Source organism: Pyxicephalus adspersus, chromosome Z (assembly GCF_032062135.1).
Source record: "Pyxicephalus adspersus chromosome Z, UCB_Pads_2.0, whole genome shotgun sequence".
Lineage (NCBI taxonomy): Eukaryota > Metazoa > Chordata > Amphibia > Anura > Pyxicephalidae > Pyxicephalus > Pyxicephalus adspersus.
In genome coordinates, this window is record NC_092871.1 from 56,831,206 (window position 1) to 56,851,329 (window position 20,124).

The 20,124-nt window shown below is 38.3% G+C and overlaps 1 protein-coding gene and 1 pseudogene across 1 annotated transcript in view; both read left to right on the top strand.

Annotated features, from left to right (window-relative positions):
• LOC140344416 (craniofacial development protein 2-like) overlaps positions 1-5,987 on the top strand; it is a 15,784-nt pseudogene extending 9,797 nt beyond the window's left edge.
• Positions 1-20,124, top strand: part of SLC38A5 (solute carrier family 38 member 5) — a 70,574-nt gene that overhangs the window by 6,823 nt on the left and 43,627 nt on the right. The gene's annotated exons all lie outside the window — the stretch shown is intronic.

Consider the following 20,124-nt stretch of genomic DNA (forward strand, 5'->3'; position numbering starts at 1 on the left):
AGGTAAGTACTGAATAAAAGGATTTTTTCCCTTTTGGGTTGATTTTCACTTGGACTCACCACTTGTGTCCCACTTTCTGAGAAATTGGGTCAATTTGGTTTATGCCAGGTCAACCAGGGGCATCACTGTCAACAGCCGTGCACAGTGAAGTTTTCAAAGCTTGAGACCATTTTCTCTTAGCTATTTAGATATAATGTCTTATACACATTCCTTGTTATTCACTTTTTATTGGCTCACACAGAAACTAAGCTGTTTTATGTAAGTCTGGAAATCTTGTGCATATTTTGAAGTTATTTTCTTGTATGTTCACATTCTGTGAACCTTTGCTCGTGATTATGTTGATATTTTCCCATTCTTCATCTGAAAATTCCATCCCCAGATCTAACTCCCACTGCAAACGAAAACAGTCTGCCGGGGAGTCTGGGGGAACCGAAAGTAGATTATATATCAGTGATATTGTATGCCTTATTGGACCAGTGGATTGGCACAGCTTTTCAAATATAGGTGTTTGTCTGGAGCATAATCTATTCTTGTCTAAAGTGTGGAGGAAATGTCCTAATTGGAAATAGGACCACCACGGTATAAATTTGCCTTCATTCTTGGCTTGCAGTGCTTGTTTGTCTTTGAACCCACCCCTGAAAAAAAAATGGCTCGCCAGTAGTTTTCAATCCCCTCGCCATGATTTAAGAAACTCATTCGAGAGGCCTGGTGGGAATGCAGGGTTGAACCATATTGGGGTGGGAGGACTTGGAGAAGACGATATATTAAATCTACAAGTCATCAGCATAAATACCCTTAACAAAGCTCCAATAAAAGGATGGGGCAGGGGCTCTGGGTCTAAATTCTTTCTCTGAATCCATGGGATAGAGTTCAGTGGTATCGTGAAGTATATCTGTTCTAAATTAACCAGTCCTTAGATTGGGAGTTTGCACACTAGTCAACAATTCTGGCAAGGTGACAAGCCTAGTAGTATATCCCGATATCTGGTGAGTCTATACCCCCCTGTTTATTGGCGTTGCAAGGATTAAGTTCTTCACTAGTAATAATAACTTGTATTTATATAGCACTGATATATTATGCAGTGCTTAACAAAGTCCATAGTCAGATCATTATCTGTCCATCAGAGGAGTCACATATATGTCATAGTCATCTGTCCAAGAACATTTATTTTGGTGTGGGGTAGAGCTAAAAGCCCTGACTGCATGTTTAGAATGTGCAAGGAAACCCATGCAAACACCAGGAGAACTTATAAACTCCATGCTGATAGTGTCCTGGCCAAGATTTGAACCTCAGTGCTAAAAAGACAGGAGACCTTGGCACTAAGCCAAGAAAAATATATATACATATAAATAAGTAATGTCAAAATGAAGCAAAACTAGAAAGGATAATAGTAGAGTGGTGTACACATAAAACTTAAAGTATTCCTTTAAGTGGGATATTTGCAAATCCTAATATGAATATAGAAAAAAGGTGGACAGAAATTGTAAAAAAAATAAATTGTGTTAAAATAAAAATCTTATAGTGGTATTCCCTATGGATAATGTAAGTCTTTTGACCTAGATTTTTATTTTATTACAATTTGACATCTTATAAGTGATCATAATTTATCTAAACAAAAATTATGTTCAATATTACATGATGTATTGAATGTATATATTAGGGGGTACTTACCTTCACTAGTCCTTGACCAATACTTGTAGATCAAAAAAAATCATTTTATTTTAATAGACAATTGAGAGTATGTTTTTTATATTAAAATGCTTGGTTACATATAATAACTACTCTGTATTAGATACTGTACTACTACACAAAACTAATATCTCTCCATATTTTATAAATACATGTAGATTGTATGCAACTTAAAAGCGCACAGCTACCCCTGAGGAAGCCCATGATGGGCGTAACGCGTTGGGTTACTAGGCTGCATGCAACATTTTCCTCTTTCCCTAACATTGGTTGTTACCCATCTTGCTACTTTTTGATGCTAAAAAGTTATTAAGTAGGTGATCTATGTCTGAAAATCAAAAAATGGACCAGGAAAATTGAGGTCCTGATACAAATACCTTGCATATTATAGCATTGTACTACTGTATTATTTCATCATTATATGAAATATATGTTGTTATTTTGCCACAAAAACCCTTTCTGTCTACCTTTTTTCTGTATCATATATATAAGTTGACAACCAGAGGTGTGTATAGGTAAATATTTGTGCTGTATGTAAAAGAAAGGAAAATATTTGAAAAAGTAAATTTAAATACATTTTCTTTCTAAATTGGCACTCGGTGCGATAAACATTAAAAGCAATGGAGGGCTGTGGTACACTCCTGACCTCCACCACCTCTTCAAAACAACTTCTCATGACACTACTGCCACACCCTCCTCTAACCACCGTGCCTGGCCCTCATCCACACCCACTTTCCTGAGCAATAACAAAGAGTATTTAAACTCACACTAATTTACTTGCCCCAAGTGCACTAACATCACGCCAAACACCACTAAACTCATATACAGCCTGTTCAAGGAATATATATATATTATAATCTATAATTTCCTGTTCAGTTCCACTTATCTGAATGAAATCCTGACAGTTCCTTGTTTGCATTTTGTAGCTTTTTATAATGTGATATGCAGGGCTGTGGGGTCAGTAGATAAATCCTTCAAATCCGACTCTCCAATTTCTTAGTTTCTGGTACCCCTGACTCCGACTGTCTGAATCTACGGTTTCACTTTTGCATTCAAACTTCACACTTTTGCAACCAAACTTCACAAAAAAAATTAGTCCCCCTAATTATTCATAAATCAATAAATCAATGAATACAAAATGTATGTATGTATGTATGTATGTGTTTGTGTGTATGTATGTTCCACCATCACTCGAAAACGCATAGAGACATTTCAATCGAACTTGCTTAACATATGACTGAGACTCATTTGAATGCACCTGTCATCTTTGTACAGCTCTGTGCTATATGTCAGAGCTATATTTGGATGAAACGCATGGAGACATTTCAACCAAACTTGCTATGTTCCACCATCACTAGGAAACGCATCGACACATTTCAACCAAACTTGCTAGACATATGACTCAGACTCATGTGAGTTTACTGCTGATCACTAGGAAATGCACGCCGGGTTATCAGCTAGTCTATATATATATAAAAAATCGGATGTATGTATGAATGTGTATATGTTCCACCATCACTTAAAAACACATGGAGACATTTCAACCAAACTGGCTATGTATATGACTGAGACTCATGTGAGTGCACCAGTCATCTTTGTACAGCGCTGTGCTATATGTCAGAGCTATATTGGGATGTATGAATGTATGTATGTGTCTATATATATAAAATCAAAAGTATGTATGTTTGTGTGTATGTATGTTCCACCATCACTCGAAAACGCATAGAGACATTTCAATCAAACTTGCTATACATATGACAGACTCATTTGAATGCACCTGTCATCTTTGTACAGCGCTGTGCTATATGTCAGAGCTATATTTGGATGAAACGCATGGAGACATTTCAGCCAAACTTGCTATGTTCCATCATCACTAGGAAACGCATCGACACATTTCAACCAAACTTGCTAGACATATGACTGAGACTCTTGTGAGTGCACCAGTCACTTTGTACAATGCTGTGCCATATGTCACAGCTATATTTGGGTGTGTGTATGTCATCACTAGGAAATGCATGGAGACATTTCAACCAAACTTGCTATGTTCCACCATCACTCGAAAAAAAGCATAGAGACATGGAGAGCAACCAAACTTGCTAGACATATGACACCACTGATCTGTGTACAGCACTCTGGTATATGTCAGAGCTATATAAATCTATGTATATATAAAATTAGATTATGTATATATGTGAGTATGTTCCACCATCACTCGAAAACGCATGGAGACATTTCATCCAACCTTGCCATATAAATGACTGAGACTCATGTGAGTGCACCAGTCATCTTTGTACAGCTCTGTGCTATATGTCAAAGCTATATTTGGATGTATGTATGTATGTTATCACTCAAAAACGCATCAAGACATTTAAACCAAAATTGGTAGACATATGACTCAGACTCATGTGAGTGCACCGCTGATCTTTATGCAGGGCTGTTGTATATGTCAGAGCTATATTCAGTGATCACTAGGAAACACATGGAGACATTTAAACCAAACTTGCTATGTTCCACCATCACTCGGAATCGCATAGAGACATTTAAACCAAACTTGCTGGACATATGACACGGCTGGTCTTTGTACAGCACTGTGGGATATGTCAGAGGTATATAAATGTATAATAATAGTATGTGACTGTGGGGGGACATTAGAGTGTCAGCTCCTCTGTACAGAGACTGATGGGTCTAGCTCAGTGTTTCATTGTACAGCACTATGGTATTTGTCAGAACTATATAAATCTATATATATATATATATATGTGTGTGTATGTCTTTACTAGGCAACGCATCCAGACATTTAAACCAAAGTTGCTAGGCATCTGACTCAGACTCATGTGAGTGCACCGCTGATCTTTGTACAGCGTTGTGGTATATGTCAGAGATATATTTGCACGTATGTGTGTGTGTGTGTATGTATTGCTCAGTGACAGTGTTCCTTTTGCTTATATTTTTACATATTTTTTTTTTTGGACTCTTTTACATTTCTGGCCTGTAATAATGCCTTCGAAAAAATGTAAGGCAATTGGCCAAGTGCAATCAAAGGCAAAAAAAATGAAACACCGAAGAAAATCACTATAGCTTTATTTTATTCCTTTTCCTGTATATTATAAGATTGCAATAAATAAATACCCGGCCACGCCGGGTTATCAGCTAGTCTATATATATAAAAAAATCGGATGTATGTATGAATGCATATATATGTTCCACCATCACTTAAAAACACATGGAGACATTTCAACCAAACTTGCTATACATATGACTGAGACTCATGTGAGTGCACCAGTCATCTTTGTACAGCGCTGTGCTTTATGTCAGAGCTATATTTGAATCAAGGAAAAGCTGGATGTGATTAAAGATGAGATGGTAAGGCTAAATGTTGACATCCTGGGAATTAGTGAACTAAAATGGACTGACGCTGGTCATTTTACACCAGATTTTCTATTGTGGACAGGAAACTCACAGAAGAGATGGAGTAGCTATCATCACTAATAGAACAGTATTAACATCAGTTCTTGGTTACAACCCAAAAAATTACAGAATGATCTCACTTAGATTGCAAGGCAAGCCTTTCAACATCACAGTGTTTCAAGTTGATGCTCCAACAACTGAAGCTGATGAGAGGGAAGTGGAACAGTTTTATGAGGATTTGCAACAGCTACTGGACTCAACAACCAAGAAAGATATTATATTCCTCATAGGTGATTGGAATGCTAAAGTTGTCAGCAAAAAAACAAGTGAAATAACAGGCAAGTTTGGTTTTGGAAAACGGAATGAAGCAGGACAGAGATTAAGAGAATTTTGCCAAGACAACATGCTGATTATAGCAAACACCTTTTTTCAATAGCACAAGAAAAGACTTTACACATGGACTTCGCCAGATGGTCAATATTGCAACCAAATTGACTACATACTTTGTAGGAGGAGATTGTAGAGTTCTATACAAATAGCTAAAACAAGACCTGGAGCCGACTGTCTCAGATCATCAGCTGCTAACTACAAAGTGTAAAATTAAACTAAAAACAACAGGAAAAGCCTGCAGACCAACAATATATGATCCTAATAATATTCCACATGACTTCACAGTGGAGATGAAGAGCAAGTTCGGAGGATTAGATCTGGTAAAAATAATGCCTGAGGAACTATGGACAGAAGTACATGATATTATCCAAGAGGTTGCAACAAATAAGATCCCAAAACAAGGAAAGATTAAGAATGAAAAATGGTTGTCTACTGTGGCTTTACAAGTTGTTGAGAAAAGGAGGAAAGCCAAGGCCAATGGAGACAAAGCAAAATGTGCCTAATTGAATGCAGAATTTCATGCCAATTGTGAAAGACAAAAACAGAAGGGATCTGACAGAAGTAGAAGATGAGGAGAAAAGGTGGCAAGAATATATAGATTAGCTATACAAGAAGGACGTAGACAGTACTTATACTTGGAATACATACGCTGAACAAAAACCAAGCTTTCTGATGAGAATAGTCAAATAGGCATTAGAAGGTCTGGCTAATCACAAGGCTCCAGGTAGTGATGGAATTCCAGTGGAACTTCTGAAACCCTGTATGAAAATGTTGTTGGAAAGTGTCAGTTTACATTCCAATCCCAAATAAGGGCAATGTCAAAGAGTGCTCAAAGAGTGAACAATTGCACTTATTTCACATACTACCAAGGTAATGCTGAAAATTCTCCAAGCCAGACTGCAGCAATATATGGGGAGAGAACTGCCAGATGGGCAAGCTGGCTTTAGAAGAGAGAGGCACAGAGGGACCACATTGCACATTTTCAATGGCTAATAGAGAAAGCAAGGGAATACCTGAAGAATGTCCACTTTTGCTTTATTGACTATTCAAAAGCACTTGACTGTGTAGATCATGATAGACTGTGGCAGATTCTCATGAACACGATTGGCAAAGGAGTGCGACAAGGTTGCAAATTGTCCTCTTATCTATTTAATTTATATGCTGAATATGTAATGCGGAAAGCTGGTTTGGATGACTTGCATGCTGGAATTAAAATAGCTGGCAGGAATATCCAATATATAACAATCTGAGATATGCCATTGATACCTTTCTGATGGCTGAAACTGAGGAAGAATTGAAGAGTTTAGTCATGAATCTCAAGGATGAAAGTGCCAAAGATGGTCTACTGCTTAATATTAAGAAAACTAAAGTCATGTCATCTGCTCTAATGAACCAGCTACAAATAGATTGGGAAAAAGTAGAAGTGGTAACAGATTTCATCTTCCTAGAAAAAAAAATTTCTGCAGATGGTGACTGCAGTCATGAGATTAAAAGACAGTTGTTGCTTGGGAGAAAAGCCATGACAAATTTGGGCAGGATACTACAGGATAGAGAAGTCACGTTATCAACAAAGATCAGGATAGTTAAAGCAATGATCTACCCAGTAGTAATATATGGATGCGAAAGTTGGACTATAGATAAGCCAATGCATAGAAAAATTGGTGCTTTTGAACTATGGGTGTGGAGAAAGCTACTGAGAGTTCCCTGAACTGCTAGAAGATCTAACCAGTCAATACTTAAAGAAATAAGGTTCAAGTGTTCACTAGAATGGTTGATACTGCTATTAAAACTCAAATACTTTGGTCACATAATGGAATGTCCGGATTCTTTGGATAAATCCATGATGCTTGAAAAAATTGAGGGCAAAAGAAGAAGAGGACAACAGAGGCTAAGATGCATAGACAGCATATGTGAAGCTATGAACATGTCTATTCAACAACTGAAAGAAGCAGTGATCGACAGACACACCTGGCGTGCAATAGTACATCTGGTCACGAAGAGTCAGAGCCGACTGAATGAATGAGAGAGAGATGTATGTGTGTGTCATCACTAGGAAACTCATGGAGACATTTCAACCAAACTTGCTAATTTCCACAATCACTCGGAAACACATCAAGACATTTCTGGTACAAAATAGTTTATTTAAATGCATAAACAAATACAATTAACAAGGAGCAGATTACAAAATCACATGTATGCATTCTGGGAAAGTCAAAATCAGTTATTTACCAAAAAAACATAAGGACATAATAATCAGCTGTTCAAGGTTACAAATTAGTGTACCAAAGTCCTCATAACACATTTTACAAATGCTCCATGAAACATAATGCCAAATCAGAATAATCAAACTTAATTTAAATTCTCATGGTTAGAAAAATATCCACGCAATGTATCAGTCTCCCAGCTTCTAATTTTTACAATAGAAAGAAAAAAAAAAGGAAAAAAATGGAGAAAAAGGAAAAGGAAGAGGGGGATGGGTAAGTATGTCCTAATATAAAACATGTACACGAACACATCAAATATGAAGGAGGGAAAGAGTCCTTGGAGATGGTAAGTAGTAATTCAGCCAGGGCTGCCAGATATCCAAAAATGTATTATGAGAATCTTTATTAACGGCCGTGATCTTTTCATTAACCATCCTCCCCTGCATTCCATTTTTAATTTCCATAAAGTTCAAGGTAGGGGTATTCCAGGCATGTGCGATAGTCTGCTTGGTAGCCATAAATATGTGAGAGATTAGGACTGAAGATTTCCTATCAACATCTGGTAAAGAAACATGAAATAAGGCTTGTCGTGGGTCTTTGAATAATTTAATCCCTAGGACAGTACAAATCATATCCATAGCCTATAAACTTTGGGGCAGAACCACCCAATGTGACCAATAGTACTGTTTGCATTACAGCCCCTAAAACAATTTGGAGATCTATTTGGTAAGACATGGGCTACCCTTGCCAGGGTTAGGTACCAACTCATGAGGACCTTATAAGAATTTTCCAATGCGAGTACATTTCTAGAAGATTTGGATATGGCTAGCCATAAACTCAAAGTGTCTTCTTCTGAGAATCAAATGGAAAATTCCTTTTCCCATGTTGACACGTAAGATAACGGTTTGTTAAACCATGTTTGAACAATAGATATATATAAAAAGGAGATAGCACCCACTGTGACCAGTTTATTCCTGCATGTACGTAGAAACTCTGTAATTCCTAATTTAAATTGCAAGTTACCAAGCAATATCCAAAAAGCTCCAGAATAGGGATATCCTACTTGGCTTTTAAATAAGTGAAAGTGCACACTCCTGAGCTAGATAGCATAGAACTAACCATAGTCAGATCATGTTGGCATGTTGGCTAGCATTATTACCGGTGGAAAAAAAACATTGTCAAATATCTCCTTCAAGGGGTGGTAGCCACTAATTAATTTGGCTTTGTTTTTGGTGGCATCCCAAATCTGCAAAATATGCTGTAAAAAATGGGCTAAGGGATCTGGGTCTTGCAGATCGGGGACTTCAAAAAAAATTAGTGAGTTAGCGGGGAGTAAAGAAGATTCAGTTATCTCTTTTGTGGATCGAAATAGTAAGAGTACAGGTGAGGTACTCCAAGACCCCCATTTAACTTAGAACAAAAAGGACATGTTTAGCAATATGGGGGAGGCCAGCTTGCCATATAAAACGCATCACCTTTTTTTGAAGAGTCTCACAGATTTCAAAGGGAAAAGGTATAGAAAGTATTCGCATAAAATATATGATTTTGGGCAGAAAAGTCATCTTAACAGCATTGATACGACCAAACCATGAGAGATGGGGTTCATCCCAAGATCTCAAAAGTGCACACAGGGACCGTATTAAAGGTATATAGTTAGCCCCAAAAAGTGCGTTATTGTCGGCAACAATCCATAACCCTAAATATGGAAGTTCCTTAACCCAGGTATAAGGGAAATTGGCCGGAATTGTAATTAATTCTGTTGGTTATAGAGAAATATTCAATGCTAAAGATTTTGATGGGTTTACCTTAAGCCCATTGATCCATGCTCCAAACCCTGTATCTATATTCCACCTTTGCAAAGCCGAATTCAAATACATCCAGAATATCGAATAAAAGGCCTTGTTCATATCAAGAGATAAGAGCATAAACCTTTGAGTGGATTTCTAAGCTAAATAATTATGTAGAACTGTACGCCAAAAACTATCTGAGGCCTGGCGGCCAGGCACAAAGCATACCTGATCTTTACCGATCAGAGAAGGTAGAAATGTATTTAACCTGGAGGCAAGCATTTTTGCAAAAATTTTTAGATCTTTATTAAGCAATGATATTGGCCTCTAATTTGACCAATCTAGATGGTCTTTACCTGGTTTGGGGATCAATACAATTTGCGCCTGTAACATGCTAGTACTGGGGGGGCCTGAAGATTTGAGGTAATTAAACAGAGTTGTTAAATGAGGGGCAATGGAGTTTGCCATCTTTTTATAAAAAAGTGCTGAAAAGCCATCTTGACATCCTTTCTTGCCAGTTTTGAGAAATTTAATCGCAGTTAAAACTTCCAAAAAAGAAATGTCAGCACCCAAACTGGCGTCCTGGTCTGCTGTTAAACCAGGTAGATTAACCTTAAATAAAATCTGTTGTATCTTTGAACAGTGATTCACAGAGGGCGCACTAATAAATGTTAATCAATTATGTTAATCAGGTTAGAGGTTTGAACATGATTCCTAGTACGTAAAGTAAATCCTGATCTTTGCTTAGGAATTAGCCTCAGTTTATTGGCCATCATCGTACCCATTTTATTATTATTGGCGTAAAATTTTTGTTGGGTCCACCGAATGGTACGCTCTGCGGCATCTTCTAAACATCGATTTAAGTCTGTTTTGGCTTAGAGGAAGAGTTTCCTATTACGTTCTGTGGGATGTCTTTAAAAACTTTGTGAGAGCGCCTCCAATTCCTCCGTTAAATTATGATGGATAAGGACCGCTTGTACAACTTTATAGGCGTCCCACAGAACCATAGGTGAGGAAACAGTGCCTGTGTTTATCCAGAAGTATTCAGTAGTCTTAGCTATTAGGTCAGCTATAACTGGAGAGTAGGGCAAGAGAGAATCATTCAAACACCAATTATTAGATGATTGTTTAGGGAAAAAGGAGTTGCAAGTTGCAAGTTACAAGAACTGGATCATGGTCAGACCAAATCTACAACTTGTGTCAATATTTGTTTGTAAATAAAAATATGAACTATTCGTGAATGAGATTTATAGGGGTGAGAAAAAATGTGAAATCTTTCGCCAGAGGATGACATTCCCGCCACACATCTGTTACATCCAAATTATTTAGTAGCGAAGTGAAACTGGACAGATCTTGTTTAGAGAAAGAATCATCTGGTTTAGATTTGTCCAGTTTAGGATTTAAAACCATATTAGAGTCACTGCACATGATAACACTGCCTTGAGCGTGTTCTTTTATTATAGCAAACAGATCAGAAAAGAAAGGCAGCTGTTTCGTGTTGGGGGCATAGTACGTACAAATTGTCACCTTGGTATCCAAGATAGAACCCACCAATACCAGATAACATTCTTGCGGGTCAGAAATTTGTTTGTGACAAATAAAAAGCCCTTTTTGTGTATTGCAATTAACAATTACAATTGCATTTCTTGACTGGGGCATTAGCATGATAAAATTGGGAATAGGTAGCATATAAATATTTCAGTGGAGAGGAGGCGGAGATGTGAGTCTCCTGTAAGCATGCAATATTAAACTTATGGGTTTTTAAGTACCGGAAGATAGTAGATTTTTTATGTGGAAAGGTCATGCCTTGTACATTTAAAATCGGAAGTTTAAACACCATCTAGACCCTTTACCTAAAAGATAATAATTCCCAGGCAGAGACATGATAACAGGAAGTACAAGAAAAAAACAGAATATAAAGAGCAGGAAAGGAAAGAACAAAACAAAAGAAAACAGTCCAAAATATTGGAGTAGGAACAAAAAATTCTTAAGCACTAGCTTGAGTTACAGAAAAAACATGAAAGGGAAAGCACCACAGTGCATCACAGTTGACCCTTGGTTCCCCCCCCCCCCCAAAAAAGGGGGGGGGACACCAACCTTACAAAGCTCAACAAAAACAGGGGGGAACAGGTGTCACCTCGGGCAAAGGTAACAAGGCACCCCCCATCCCACCATGGGGAGTTAAAAAATTTACATACATATAATATCAACTGAGATAACCTGTTAATAAAACGCACACATTCAAAGTATAACATAAACTTTACAGCATAATGAAAAAATACACCAAAAGATACCGGAAAAAGAACTATACCAGTACGCAAACCTAATGGCAAGAGAGAGAAAAAAAAAAAAAAATAACAAGCTATGTTAGCTCAAAAAAAGAATCAAAGTTAGGTCATCCATCAGCCGTCTTGCGGAAAGATTGTGATTGGAGACGTCCCAAGACCTTGGAGCGTGCCACTTCTGAAGAATTGGATTTTCTCCCTATGGAGTCATCCAAAGAAACGTCATGCATAGATAACTCTTGTTACCCACGAGATGATTGGGATACAACAGGCACCAGATACGGGGATAAGTCCATTTGACATGTTTTTAATTCCGGTGCAGTAACCACAGAGTAGTGTTGATTTGGGTAAGTAAAGAGCAATTTAAATGGAAAGCCCCATCTGTACCACACATTATTATCCTAAAGGATCTTGAGATAGGGTTTCAAAACTCTGCGCTTTTGTATAGTTGACTGAGAGATCTGCAAAAATCTGATAAGAAAAATCTTGAAAAACAAGTCTTTGACATGAGATGCTTGCAGGATCAGTTCCTTGGTACAGTGGTAGTGGAACTTTATAACAACGTCCCGAGGAGGACCATCAATAGGTTTACGAGATAAGGCCCTATGGACCCTGTCCATTTCAAGATGATCAGGGGGTACATCAGGTAATAAATCGCTCAATAGTGCAGAAACAAAACCTTGAAGATCTACAATACTTTCAGGAATACCCCTGATCCTCAAATTATCTCTTCTTGCTCTGTTCTGTTCTGTTCTGGCATCTTCTAGCTGATCCTGCAGATTTTTCGGTTCTTTTTGTACAATATCCAAATCCCACGCATCGAGACATTTAAACCAATGTTGCTATATTGGTTGGTAGTTGGTATATGACTCAGACACATGTGAATGCACCGCTGATCTTTGTACAGCGTTGTGGTATGTCAGAGGTATATTTGCATGTATGTATATATATATGTATGTGTGTATGTATTGCTCAGTGACAGAGTGCCTTTTGCTTATATTTTTACATATTTTTTTTGGACTCTTTTACAAATTTCTGGTCTGTAATAATGCCTTCAAGAAAACGTAAGGCAATTGGTCGAGTGCAATCAAAGGCAAAAAAATGAAACAATACAGTAGACAAGAAAATCACTATAGCTTTATTTGATTCCTTTTCCTGTATAATATGAGATTGCAATAAATAAATACCCAGGCAAAATTCTTTTCTCAAGAAACAGAAAAATATATGAAAATACATTGATGATTAGTCAATTATTATGTTTTTTACCTTATATCATTTTAAAATTAAATATCTTTATTTCAGGGATTTATACTAAGTTTTAGGATAACAATAATATTCATCTTTTTATCTTTAAAGCTATTGGCTTTATATTTAGTATTGCACTTACCCTTATGGCCAGAGAATGAAGTAATGCAAAATTGTCAAAGAGTGCTAGACAGTTATCTGAATGGAAGTGATGCCTCCCGGCGATAGCAATGATTTTGGGTTGTAGTCATACAACCATACCCAAAATTATTAAGACCTATGAATCTTCTGGTAGAGTGGAAAAATTACCAAGAGAAGGTCTGAGAAATTTAAAGTTGGATGAAGCCCATAAGGAGAAGTTACGCAAGTTAATGTCTGAAGATTGCGGAAAAAAGCCTCAAGGAAATGAAGGATCAATTATTTGCCAAATTTGGAATTAATGTATCCATTTCAACAATAGATAGATGCATTGATAAATTACAATAGTCATTAAAAAGAATCCTGCAAGGTGGAATAATTCCCACTCTCTTCAAGAAAGGCTTAGCTATGCTAACAAAATCCTTGATCTCATTGCTAAGGAAGATGGAAAAAACATCTACTTTCTCAATGAAGTAGGTTTTAACATCTCAATGAGAACCAAAAGGGGAAGATCTCCTATTGGGCAAAGGGCGGTGCATGTTCTGGCTGGAGTGCATTCCAGAAATTTTTCAATTTGTTGTGTGAGGAATAAAAATGTGACCCTCCACTTTAAGTCACAAGCACGAGCACTTAATCAAGAAGCATTCCTCAATTTTATTGATGAGGTTTTGAATGTTTTTAGTGAAAAGAGTGTTCAGCATGCCATCCTAATTATGGATAATGTCTCCTTTCAAAAAACTAGCTAGGTAAAGAGCTTGGTTGAAAGTCCACTGGCTTTCAGTTAATAAAACATTTTTATTGTCCAGTTCTTCAAAAAAGTCTTTTAGTTCAATCAAACCCTTTACCATCAAATACAGTAAGTGCTTCCCCATCGTGTTCTTTGATCCAAAATAGGATAATTGATTAGTAGAGCGCGCTCTACTGGGGTGGAACACCACCCGGGATTGTTGGCCAGAAGAGCGTCTCCTAACAGTTGTCCTGTCCAATGGACAAGCCACCTGTACACCCCCCTCTTCATATGTCTCCTTGGAAACAGTAGTTTACCCCATTTGCTCCAGAGAATATTCAGTGTCCCAGGCAAAGCTCTGTCATACTGTTTCTAGGCTTGTATGCCTAGGAGACAGGAACCACACTGGGCCAGAACTGCTGGTAGCTCTCCAAGCCAAGACCCAGAGGTGGCTGATCTCAAGCCACTTTTCATCTTTCATCAGGCCACAAAAGTTTGTGGTAAGTTTAGGAGGTCATACTTGGCCAGTATTTGTCTGGCAGAACTGCAATGGTAACATCAGCAGCTTGCCAATTGCTTTATTGGTGACACCCTCACGTGCAAAAGCTTGATGTTGGCCATAGAGAGAAGGCTACACTAGCAGCAGAGTGCCATCATTGAGTATCTGTGTGATTAAAACACTGTGCTATATTCAAAGGGAATGTCCCTCCCAAACCCTAGGATCTGTATTGCAACCATCTCAGAGGGAGTTTGAAATGTGGCATTTTAAGGGCAATGTGTCTTTAATCTGCTGGTTTTCAGAGTTTTTAAACCACACTGACCAGGCTGGTCTGCAGACAGCACTTATAAGTAGCCTCTCAACCACATGATTGCTGACTGAATTGGATCCATAGAAGATGAAGGCACTCTGAGAAGTTAGAAACCCCAGACTATTGTCCAGGCTGGACCACTGGCCAGAGCATGCACAGTATGTAGTAACATTTCTGGTTTGCCCTAAGTCAAAGTGTTGTCTGAGAGATCCCATCTGGAGCTGCTAACAAAAGCTACACAACAACTACTTCATCTCAAGTGCTCTGTTTGCTACTTTGTCCGAGTTTTTTGCACTGTGTTTCTTTTTTTTGGATCCCTATGTAATTAGTTTTTTTATTTTTTGGTATTGTTGTAGTGGCTGCATATTCTTTATATTCTTGCATTCTGTTTTGGGTAATTTACAGAGGAATGTGACTGTTTAGTCTGTTTTATGGCACAATAGGTTGGGGTAAGTAAAGTGATTTATATAAAAATAGTAAAACTGCCACCTTCCTTCAGTTTTCCTTTCTTTCAATCATTGTGATATTGTGGAAAATAATAATCCCTGATCTAGGTACACACTTGCAATAATTATCATTAGAAAACAAACGACTAACGATTGTGCACGATTATTTTGAGCGATCGTATTGTGCACAATTCTGTACATGGTGTAACAATACGACCGTTCAAATACAATCCACCAAATATTTACACACGCTAGATACGATCGTTTGAACAATCGTGGAAGTGACATGTGAAGGAGAAAGTGTACTGCAGAACCACCCCCGATAACTGAACAACCGTACACATGATGGATAGCGAATGATCGTTGCTCAATCAGATTTGCCGGGTTGGTCGTTCGTTTCCAATCCTCGTTCTTCAGCGTTGTTGAGCACTTTTTTTTGTTAACGATTATCGGACAATCAGTCGTTAGTCGTTCGTTTCCAACATAATTATTATAATTGTGTGCGTAGCTTTACAGACCAGGGTCATAAATTTCCCCTTATCAGATATTCCTTGATCTGACAAGCAACATCCTCCAGACCCTGTAGTTTAGGACACCCATTGTAAAAGTTGGGGTTTGGTGTCTCCAGGTGTCATAAAACTCTAAAAAGGCTAGTAGAATGGCCCTGATTGAACTTTGAGATGTATTCTGAAACACATTTATTCATAATCTTTATATTTCCAATATACAATTCCGTATGAAGTAGTAGTTGACTGATTTATAGCTGGATCCTTATGGTGAGCATTTTGAGACCAAGAACTAGGCCTCAGGAAAGCCTGGAAACCATATGTAGCCTGTCCTGGTGAACCATAAGTCCCAAACATGCCTTGCTTGGTCTCTGTGAACTCCTTACTTTGTGGTGATTAAAAATCTGGGGGATGGCGGTTTATAAAACCTGTACTTCTGAAATTATTAATAATAGCTAGAACAAGGGCATTTTGGGAAGTGTCCACAGAGCATCATAACCCATGTGGAGACCATACCCATGAGGCAGCCCCCACCCGGCTGTCATTGGATTGTTGTATTAGTCCCACATCTGTTGTTGGCCTAGAAAAAGCCATGTAAGCCTAGCAGAAAGCGCTCTCACTGACATCATCTTGTTGCTAAGGACAACAGCACTAACACATTAAGCACCGCAGGGAGCCCAGTGACTCTGGCTGATAACTTGGACTTTACACAGCAACCTGAACCAAGGTAAACCAACTCTTCCTAAGTATTATTTCACAGTTTTCCCTTTTATTTTATGCTGTTGCTAAAGTTCTGCTTTTGATCTGTTATTGTTCTTATATTAGTCTTTATTTTTCTAAAATTTGTTTAAGCACTGTGTTTTTGTATGTTTTTTTTTATTAAACACTATAAAAAGTGTAACGCTGAATTTCTGAATGCTCTAAGTAGAAATAGTGTAACTTGCTAGCCCGAAACGCTACTAAAAACATTGTGAAACATCCCTGTCTGGAGTGGCAGTGGGTGACACTAAAGAAGCAGAAGCATAACCGTGGTTGTAAAGGATAACGGTGCGTACTTCCGCCTAAGCATGTGGTGGCAGTCTACCAGTGACAAGGGTTACCAGATTGGTTAAACTTGCCCCGTGATGGCCCCTCTTCAGCCTGCTGGTGCGTGGACTGTTGCTGAGCGTGCTGGAAAGTCAGTGCGCAGGGGTGCAGGCTGAGATGGCATTCGTCACAATCATCACTGTTTTTTGTTTTTTTTACTTTTAATAATTACTTTGAATAATTTCTATTTACAATTTTGTCCTCACAAAACCATCCCTGTTCCTCATTAAGTAATAAAAAAAATTTGGTAGCTGGAAAGGATGCTACAAGAGGGACCAAGTAATCTGGGGCTGCAATGTTTGGTGGGAGACTCATTTTCACCCCATTCAAACTTTGTTGACCATTAATTTAAAAATCTTGATCATTTTGTTGACCGTTAATTTAAAAAAAGGGGGGGAAAACATACAGCACCAAAAATTAAGCATACAGTACCATGCCCATCAGCTGCCAATTTTGCTCCAAAATAGTTCCTAAAAACTCCAAGCAGCACTTTCAAACACCCACCTATCGATCTCCAGTGACAAACTTTCTATGCAGGTTTTTTCAGAATTTAAATAAAAAAAAGTCTGCTAATCTCAGTGTTGCTGTCACTTAAGTTGTCATTGGCTCCTGGCAGCTTTCCTTCTTCTCATTTCTCAAAAATCAACTGACTTCCACAAATCCATTTTTTGGAAGGAAACTCTCCAGGCCTTCTGTTTTAACACTAGGCTCTGTTCTCAGTGCCTTGTGTCTTTACACTTAAGCCTGTACTTGTCTTGTAAATGTGGTGCCTGTGTCCAATTTGAACATCATAGGCAGAAATCCTGAATTGTTAAAGATGGAAATCAGCAATGACAGCCTACGCGCTTTTCCATGACAGGTTTCCTTAAAATTTCATAACCAATAAGTGTTTTACCACAATAAAAATCAAGCTATTAAAAAAACAGACAGAGTGGTCCTAACAGTTGGGTGTAGGTGGGCACTGAAATAGAAAATGAGAAATTCCACTCTATAGAACGTGTGCAAGAATCATTTTAATGAATCATACTTTTAATCTGTATACAATTCTTAATTTCATAACCTGTATATATAAACAAAAGTATGCATACCCCATAAAAGCTGATAACTTTTTCAACATATCTGAACAGGCTAAAATAAGATCATTAATTAAACAGTGCCTGTGGATGAAGGGGATATACAGTAACTGAACAAACAATACATAAAACGTGGTATATTCTTTATAATAGATGACAAAAAAAGCAGATTTATCCTGTAGATAAGTACACCCATACATTTACCACCACATTTATTCCATAAAATAAAATAATTGGCATTAGATGCCAATGAGTAGAGCTTCCTTATGGAGTATGGAGGACAATTCTGTCTTATTTAAACTTCTATGCTTTTTGATATGAGTGGTGTCATCATGCCAAGATCATTTACCAAGAGCATTTTACATTTACTTTTTTGCATACTTGCCCACATCAACCTGATTACTTTCAATGTCAAAAGATTTCTGAAAAAAAGTAACCAAAAAACGTAAGTGATTAATGCAGAATAGAAACGCAATAGAATAGAAATCCCATATTCCCATCTTGGGGAATTGGGAGGTACACAGGTGGCATTTATTTTGTCTCCTTTTTTTTTTAATCACTAGTAGGCATGCTTTGCTTGCATACACATACCATCATCACAAACATAAGCATCATGCGATAGCCCAACAAAGCACATGCTGCTTCCTTGCACACGGGCCTATAAGAAACCAACACGTCTTCACTGGCAGCAACCATGCGTTATTACCCTGCTATCAAACAGACATTTCACTGATAACAGTGACAAGGACATTTGTGTTTGCAAGCACAAAACACAAATGCAGCCAATGTTTCCACCAAATTAAACAGAACTAAATGTTTAATGATTTTTTCCAGGAGAACTGCACTGGCATACATTGAAAAGTGCAACATTTCTTGTAGTAAAGATAGTATCAGAAGGTTTCAAGTTCAAAAATCAGTAACCAGTTTTTGGATCTGTAATTCAGTGTGACTAAAATTCCAGAGAGCATCTCACATGGGTCCATGTTATTGTTTCCTAAGGTCTGTGTAACATCCTCTCCCACTGTTTGCTTTATAGCAAATTACAAGTCAGCTTTAACTGTGATTGGGCCCTGAATTAGTGAGTGTGAATGTGAGAGACAGCAAGCACTAGGTGTGTTTAGAAATTCGTTTCCTGAATCACGAACAGTGTTTCCCAGTTAACCAAGTTACTGTTACATACTGTCACGGTCCCTTCTGTGACAGAAGTTTGAGGATCTGTCAGACAAGCTGCATATGTGAATATCTGACAGCCTCTTTGGTTTTACTTGTTTCTGTGTTGTTGTTTGTAATGACCACTCCCCTTACATCAGGTGCAGGTGCTGGTCATTACTGCTCCTCCATCAGGTGCAGGTGCTGGTCATTACTGCTCCTCCATTTAGTCTGGCCTCACACTTCATGCTGTGCGGTTGATATTCACTGCTGGGTTGTGAATAGCTGGAGTGTTGTGCCATCCTGAGTTCCTGTTTATATCTGCTAATCAGATAAGTTGCTTTACTTTTGGTGTTTTGTGGTTATTTAGTTGTTTACTAGGCCTCAGGGAGACACTGGGTCCTTCATAGGGGAAGGAACCAGCAGTCTCAAGCCAGACACTACTGCCAGGGCTATTCAGGGCTAGTAGGGCCTAGGTTCCTGAGTATGAGCTTTCCTACCATCAGGGAATGCTCATACGGTTAGGAGTTAGGGTGAGGTTAGGGTGTCTGCAAGGGGTGACCATTCCCTTTTCCCTAGTCATTTGAGGCCTAGTAGTATAAACACCTTTCTGTTTCCCTCCCCTCCCTGTTATACGTGACACATACCTACCAAAACTCAAAACCCTCAGCCCCAGGCAAACTATCTCCCAGACTTCTGCCTGCTGTGTGGTCTAATGATCCCTCTCCTTTGGCTCATGGATCATAGGTTTCTCTCCCTGGGATGTCAGTCACAGCTTTTTTCCCCCAGAGGATAAGTCCAGCGGATGGAGCCATTCAAGGTTACTTGACCAACAACACGGCCAGTCACAGCTTTTATCCTTTGTGCCATGCTGACAGTCAAAGCAGTAGGGGCAGGCAGGTTTAAGCCCCTTAAAAATGGCAATCAATGTCAGGACCTCCCTCCTCCCCTAAGACCCCTGCTTTTGCCCCTTGTAAAGTGAACAGAAACATTTCAGAAATGCCTGGATAAAATCAGAGGGTCTACCCCTCATATGTCATTGTATCTGTCTGGCAACCCCTATATATTGTACAGCGCTGTGTAATATGTTGGCACTTTATAAATACAGTTTAATAATAAAAATACTAATAATATTAATAATGTTGGGCAGTGAGCTATGTTGTCAGTATACATCTCAAAGCCTAA